The sequence below is a fragment of the Tenrec ecaudatus genome, chromosome X, assembly GCF_050624435.1.
Source record: "Tenrec ecaudatus isolate mTenEca1 chromosome X, mTenEca1.hap1, whole genome shotgun sequence".
NCBI lineage: Eukaryota > Metazoa > Chordata > Mammalia > Afrosoricida > Tenrecidae > Tenrec > Tenrec ecaudatus.
In genome coordinates, this window is record NC_134548.1 from 2,272,074 (window position 1) to 2,280,504 (window position 8,431).

Here is an 8,431-nt window from a genome sequence, read left to right on the forward strand (position 1 = left end):
GGGGTAGACAGCGCCGCTTGGCAATGGCTGAGGTCTCGTCCTTCAGGAAGCTCTGGCTTGCAAGGTCCACAAGACTGGGTGGGCTGTACCTCTTCATGCTGATTCAGGTGCTCCAGCAGGAATGTGAATCCTTGTTGACCAGAGAAGTGTCCAGGAACTTCTCTCAACTCGAAGACAGCCAAGGTGCTGAAGCGTCTCAAGGTTTTAGGTTGGGTGTAAGTTTGGGCTCTTCTGACTACTGTCGTTTCACAATCTTATGCCAGGTCAGAAGGCCTGTGGGGTCCAAGCTGTCAGTCAGGTGATGCCAATCTAGTTGTAGTATCCTAACCATGGAAAGGGAAACAAAGAATGCGGTCAAAAAGGTCTCATTTCTGCTGAGTCAAACACAGCACCAGGGAATTCCCTATCGATTGTGTTTCCTATAGAATCCCACCACAGAGGGGATTGTAGCATATGAGATTTCATCAAAACGATGTTATTATAGCCAACTGCAAGTTCGGGGGCGACTTCATCATGAGAGTGTTGCTAAACCACTGAGATCCATGACCCAGCCTGTGGGACTAATGTTTCTAGGAAACATCATTCTTCTCTGGTCACTTGGATTCACCTGTGTGCGCAGTTCAGTACGTCAACAAATGCATCCTTCCCCCTCATTCTGGAAACACTGACCCCAGCTCAGGTGAGGTCTCCTCTGTCAGAGCAGTTTTTAACATGTACCTAGAGAAGGCATACAATACTTTTTTGACCTCACCAGGTAGACTTTGCCAAGGCCTAAATGGAAGTTCAGATGCCAGATGATGGCTATTCTTGACTCAAGTTGATCAATCCAAGATGGGCAATTCACGTGGCAGACTGCTCCCGCACAGGCTGTGCAAGCTGACCAACAACGTAGACAGTTTTGAGAGAGAGTCCACACATGCATACACAGTGATCTCAGCACAGAGGTGATTGCACCACAACAGACAACATCAGGGCCAATTACAACATCATAAGGAAAACTCTCTGAGAATTCTAGCCCATAAACCTGACACAGAATCTACCCAGTCACACAATACTCACTAGCAACCAACACCTGTGTTGTAGAAAACCTAAGACATGTAGAAAAGGGAGTGTTGAGAAGCCATAGTTCCAGAGATGGCCTCATCACCGTGAACTTCACATATGCAAAAATGATTAAGTCTGCTGGGATTTATGAAACAGATTCCCCTTAGACAAACAGTCATATTTATTCCTCTTCAAATATGAGAACGGTGTTAAATCATTCCCAAAGTTTAATAAAGTCCATTGAGAGTAGAGAGTTTCAGAGCAGACATTAGACACATTAATTGGTCCAGTGTTGTGAGACAGCACTTCTTGTTAAAAGTGACTCCATCAGTCATGTGCCCCTAGTGACTACGTCAACTTTGGATGGATCTGCTTGGAGCCTCACACTCAACTTTACAAACATATGGGGATCATTTAACTCTGCCTTGCAGCTGTTCCTGGAGGCAATGCACAGGAAGGGTTGCCCCTCATCGTAATCATTCGGTGCTGGGGGGGGGGGGCGTTTCTTGTAGCACCCATGTTTCCAGGTGTATGAGGACGACAGTGCAGGAACTGGGGGTCCAAACGCCACACTGAATGCACCTCGTTCTATCCTCCAGATAGTAATTTTTACCCCAAGTCTCTGTGGACTGTATTCCCGTTGTGATAATTCATTTCATGTTTAAATGTGCTGGAATCAACAACAGGGAAAATCCCCAGGCTTCTGGCACCACTGTTAAAGGCATTAAATGTTTGAATTCTGCCTTTAGTCCCTTTACCAAACATTGCCTTATCATTTCATAGTTCACTCTGCTGGAAATTGACACAAAGCAGAACTACATCGTCCAAAATAATAACACGCAAAGTTCACTCTCTTTGAGTCTCTTCCAAATCACTAGGGATTCCAAGGCTGCCGACTTTCACAGTAACAAAGAGTCATCTTTACTCAGCAGACGTTGCAGGGGTTCATCCTCCAGTCTCCGTCTGACACACAAGTAAGACACTCCAAGCCCAATTCACTACCTTCGTATCCACTCTGAGTCATCACAACCCTGTAGGATGAGTAGAACAACCCCTTTGGGCTCCTGAGCCTGTCAGTCTTTACAGGAGTATAAAGCCTCATAGTTCAGTCAAGGCGTGCTGGTGATTTCAAACCACTGACCTTGCAGTGAACAGCCCAATGCTTAGCAGCTAAGCCATCAGGGCTCCATGGGTGTGGGTGGTGGTCGGTGTACTTTTTTAGGTATGGGATTTTTTTTCCGTTGTGTCTATGAGTGAACTGATGTCCAGCCTGCCTCAAATCTCTCCACTCCTGCTCACACGTTGTTTGATACGGACCTGTGCCAAAGCCTCAGTGAGAGTCAAGCTACTGAGCCCCGCACTCCAAACTCTAGGTCCTCCCCCCTGATTTCCTCGAGACTCTATGGGCCTCTCTCGTCCCAGTAGTCCTCATTTCAACTCAAAAATGTAGTGCCCGGCAAGCCCTCAATATAATTTGGGATATCAGAATGGGAATTTCTACTGACCCCAGTGACTCCACCAGTTGATGAATACAAGATGGGCAGGTGAGTAGCTGCAGAAACCGTGCAAGCTGAGAAATCCAAGATAAACAGGCAATAAGACCGTTTACTCTCTCAGTTCCAGGGACCTGGAGATCCAGCCAAGGGTCAGAGAGCTTTGTGAGTCACAGCCTCACAGATACTACCTCTCCATGGTTGTCTGATCACAACAGATCTCATCACAGTAGGGATGGAATTAGAGGGAATGCCCACAACATAACAGAAATACCTCTGAGAATTCTGGCCCACAGCCTTGACACGAAACTTCAGCAAAATATAACCTTACACGCATCACATATGAATGTCCAAACCATCTCAAGAGCAGATTTGACTAACTGATCACTAGGGACAGGGACCTGGGTGGCTGCAGGATGCCATCACTAACATCATGCATGAAGGAAGCAAAATCATTCACCAGACAGAACAGAACGATCAAGGTGGAAATCAGAGACTCAGAGTCTGCCATTCGTGGGGACGTCGTTAAAGGAAATGCGAGAAATGATGAAGGAGCAAGACTGAGCATAACATTTCAAAGGGCAACTTAAGAAGACAAGGAGCATGGCAAAAGCTTGCTGTCCAAGGGGAAAATAATCAAATCGATAAAATGAGGACAAAGGGAATTTCAATCCATATATGTACTACAGAAAACAGAGGTGGAAAAGGGCAGATACCCCAACAAAGCTTTGCCTGACATAGGCCAAAGGAAAATGTAGGCAAAGCCATTTACAGACATATCTGTTTGTGGTTTCTTCTTTTCAACAAACTAAACATAAACAGACACTTCTGCCAAGATCTTTGCTAATAGCTTTGTAATCAAGAGGCCACTTTTTGGATCCATCAGGTCAGAATTGAGGACAAAAGAATGAGCTCTCTCATTTACATGTCTTAGACTACAGGGGAACCTTCTTAGGTCTCTACCCTTTATTTTTGAGGTACCTTCATTCATTTACCTGTCTTCTCATAGCTATCTGCTCCTACTTGTTTCCAGGACTACCAGGGAAATTCAGAGCTACTGCTTTTACCTGTATCCTTGAAAATTCAACGCTAGAGTTTGCTGATCAGAAAGTGAGTGTGGTGTTGTCAAGAAGGCAGTATGACTATTCCAGGCCTTAGAAAAAACTGAGGAGCCCTGGCATGGAAGTCGTTATATGTTGGGCTACTAGTTCACATAGTCAGCAGTTTGAAACCACCAGCAGCTTTCCAGGATATAGACTGAGCTTTCTACTCCCATAAACAGCTACAGTGTCGGCAATCCACACGGGGTCTATTTGAGTGAGCATTGACCCCCTGCCAGTAGGTTTTATTTCAAAAGGATCGTCAAAATGCCTGTACGGTATAAGCACTCACCCTATGGGGAAACTGAAGAACCCCCTGAGAATTTCTTTAAGCGGAACAAACTGAAGACCTTTAGCTGATAGAAGTGGAGGGAAAAAAATTAAACACAACTAAAAATACACGGTCACAAGTTTGAAATGTTAATTTTATGGGCCACTGTGTCCTTCCTGACCCATAAAGCAACACTCTGCCCAACAAAAGGAAACACTTCCCAGTCCTGTGCCATCCTCACAAGGGACCAGGGTACAACAAGCTGGCAGAAAAGTGGTTGTAGAAAGATGGAGGGACCATAAGTAGAAGATGTAAGGACACAAAGTCGCCAAACCAAAGAGAGCTAGACCATCAACCATTTCAAGAGAAAGCATATGACCAAGAAACAGTGGTACAAAGAGAAAACCTTTGCAGCCAATGTGTCTGGGGATGGGTCTTTTTAGCTGTTCAATATCCATGGATCTGACCTCCCTTGAAGAGGCCATGTGTCTTCCCATCAACTTACCTTGAGTCTAGGACCTGGGTCGGGAAGTGGGTAGGATTTTCAGGTTCACCGGAGCACGGTATCCAGGTCAGCTCTCTGGGTTGCTGTGAATTTCTGTCTCTCTGCTCGCTGTTATAACTGATCGCCTCTTGTCAAATGACAAATTCGGTAGCCGCCTCCACAGAAAACTCCCCTCCCAAGAATCTAATCTGTGCTCTGAAGATATCAAGGTCTTAGTGTCCCACCCTGCATCGTGTCACACCTGGCTTATTTATCACCTAGGCTGACCATGTAGGAGATCGTTAGATGCCAAAGTCTGCCATTAAAAATATGAAATAAACCAAACTCACTGGTCATGGGGTTTATTCCCAATTATAATGGTCCTGTGGTCATTACAATTACTGTTGATATCACTGAAGACAGACGTGTGCGTAAGCAAACGTGGTGAAGAAAGCTGATGGTGCCCGGTTATTGAGAGATATAGCCAGAGATGTAGGTGCAGAGTCCCCACACTAATTCAGCCTCACTGAATTCCTTTGCAATCAGTATCCAAAGAAGCAGATCATCTCCCCCTCAGGCAAAGTGAATCAGAAGTGGATTACTTCCCTCTTTCTCCAGCAGCCTCGGGGAAAGTGGTCTCTTAGGGTCTTGGGTGTGTCGTTGATGGGCTTGATGAAGGTTCCATAGTCAGGAAGCAGAGGCTAGCAAACTTTAGAGCTGGAAGAGCAACAATATAAAAAGGATTCCAGTGTCTTGAAGCAAGTCTTACAAACAAATGAAATCACCATGATGGAAATATTACCCTTCAAATACAACTATGATAAGTTAATTTACAATTTTATTTTAGAGACACATGTATGTACTGAAAGATCCTCTTAAGCAGTGGTTCTCAACTTTCCCAGTGCGTCAAGCCTTTAATTCAGCTTCTCATGTGGTGGTCGCCTCCACCTGTAAAATTATTTTCGTTGCTACTTCATTACTGTAGTTTTGCCATTTTTGTAAATCATAATGTAATGATCTGATATGCCGGGGGCATTTTCATGGTTACAAGTTGCACATAATTAAAGCATAGTGATGAATCACAAAAACAATATGTAACCCTAAATTGTGAAATATTTATTTCTAATGACAAATAAGTGAAATGTTGTCTTGAAGCATGGTGTCTCATAGGGAACAGTCTTCACACCTGGTACTGGTATGTGAACTTATCTGCATGTGGGCGGACCCACCTGGAGACGGATAGAGGAGTGGTGTCTCGGTTCCTAAGACCATCGGAAACATGTGTTTTCCAATGGTCTTTGGCAACCGACCCCTGTGAAAGGTTCGTTCCACCCCCAAAGGGGTCGAGACCCACAGGTTGAGAATCGCTACTCTTAAGGCTCTCAAGCCCAAGTTTGCTAAGCCCTGGTCAGGAGTCAGACCCTAGCAGATATACACTGACTGCATGGTTACAAGTACCTATCTTGTAATCTCTAATAAAATATGCATGTCTCATTCATGACCCTGTTGTGGTTTCCCCTTAGTGTTTTAATCATTCTTTGGGGGTGCATACAATTCTTATCACAATCCATACATCCATTGTGTCCAGCACATTTGTGCATTTGTTGCCATCATCATTCTCAAAACCTTTGCTTTTGATTTGAGCCTTTAATATCAGCTCCTAATTCCCCCCTTCCTCCCCACTTCCCTCTCTCTCATGAACCCTTCTTAATTCATAAATAGTTATTAATTTGTCATATCTTACACTTCCCGACGGCTCTCTTCACCAACTTTTCTATTGTCCAACCCCCAGGGAGGAGGTTATATGTAGATCCTTATAAACGGTTCCCCCTTTGTACCCACCTTCCCTCCACCCTCCAGGTATCACCACTCTTACCACTGGCCCTGAAGGGAACATCTGACCTTGATTGAATTTTTGACAATTTCCTGTGTTCCATACCTTATTGAAGTACTCTTTATTTTTTCTTTTTAAAATAATATTATTGGGGGCTCATAAAACTCTTATCACAATCCATATACCCATCCACTGTGTCAAGCACATTTGTACATTTCTTGCCATCATCATTCTCTAAACATTTGCTTTCTACTTGAGCCCTTGGTATCAGCTCCTCATTTTTTCCTCTCCCTCCCCACCACTCACTTGTTCATGGACACTGATAAAGTAGTTTTATTTGTCATGTATTAAAGTGTCCGATGTTTCCCTTCACCCACTTTTTTCTTGTCCATCCCCCTTGGATGGGGTTAAATATAGATCCTTGTGATCAGTTATCTGTAACCAGTGTACATTCTCTGGTCTAGTCAGACTTGTAAGGTAGAATTGGGATCATGATAGTGCGGAAGGGGGCGGGGGATCATTAAAGAATTAGAGGAAAGGTGTAAGTTTCATCGGTGCTACACTGCACCCTGAGTGGCTCCTTTCCTCCCCGCAATAATTCTGTAAGGGGATGTCCTGTTGCCTACAGATGGGTTTTGGGTCTCCACTCCGCACTCCCCCTCATTCACAGACAGGAACTGGAAACACAAGGAATCTAGGACAGATAAACCCCTCAGAACCTATAATGAGAGTAGGGACACAAGGAGGGCAAGGGGTAGGTTGGGGTAGAAAGGGATAACTGATACATTCAGAAGCATCGTGGAAGCATTCAACTAAATTCAAATAAATAAAGGGTATGAAAGAAAAGACCACCTTAAATATTAAAATAAGTGAGAGGGAAGATTTCTCTCATGGAAAAACCGAGAGAACTTTCTGAGGAGTCCAGAGGGAGGTCACCTGAGCAGGTCTTCCATAATACCACAATCCCATCGACTACAGGAAAGTTTACAGCAATCTCCTTCTGAGAGAGACCCGTTTCACTTCCCTCAACTGTGGCCAGAGGAGACCTGCCAGAGGCAGAGTCCGACTAGGTGCTCTGCAGCTGGACGTCAGGCGCTCTCTCTTCCAATGCCTTCTACAAAGAGGGGCTCACAACCTCAGTTCTGATACCTTCCCCTTCTCCATACTTGCATTTTGTTCTCCATTCTCTTGGGACGTCTCATAGACAGCTGTGCTTCTTCCATGTGGACTTAGTTGGTGCCGCTTTTAGATGGTTGTTAATTTGAATGCCACAGTAAAATGTAAACAAAACAGATGGGTCTAGGCTGTTTCTATGACAGTAATCACATGGAGTAATGTCTAATGGGCATAGTCCTAAATGAGTAGACCCTACTCCTACAGTGCAAAGATGTTTAAAGGTAAGGCTCTCAGCAGTGATACTCTGGTGAAAGGGAAGAATGTTGTCAGTGAGGTCCCTAATCCAATGAGGGCACAGAGGTGGATAGAGACGCCAGAGTTGGCTAGAGAAGAAAGAGGTGGGTTGATGGCCTAGAGAGCCATGCAATAGCTAAATATACAGAATGGCCATGAATGAACCACATGACCCTCAGAAATATGTATCACTACACTCCATTTACTTAACATTTTTATTACTGTTATTCACTTAATTCCACACTTTTTGTTAGTAACATTAAGGATTACTTAATAATATTTCTATTTTTTATCTCCTTCAATCCGTTCACTAATCCTTCTCTTCACTAATGCCCCAGCTTCTCCATGTGACTGTTAACATAAGAGATAACCATCAAAATCTCTTCTATTTGAAAACAAGATTTTGTTAAGGTATATTCTGTAAATAATTTCTGCGGAAGACAAATTAAATATCCTTGAGGGTGTGAGTGGCGGAAGGGGGTGCAAAAAGAGGATCTTAAGTATAAAATGTTTTGGAAATGATGAAGGCAGCATATGCAGAAATATGTCTGGTATAATTGATGTATGGAATGTTCTAAGACTGTAAGAGCCCCCAGTAGAATGATTTTTTAAAAAGGCTCCTGAGATCCAGCCCCAAGACTGTCCAGATGTACAGACATGCAAGCTCCAGACCAAAGCACATGTACTATACACCCTGTATATTTATAATGTAGTGTATAAATGGGACAGCCCTCCAAACCTCTTTGTTGTATGATTTATTTTTGTTTATTAAAAGAATATCTGAAGCTGTGTCTC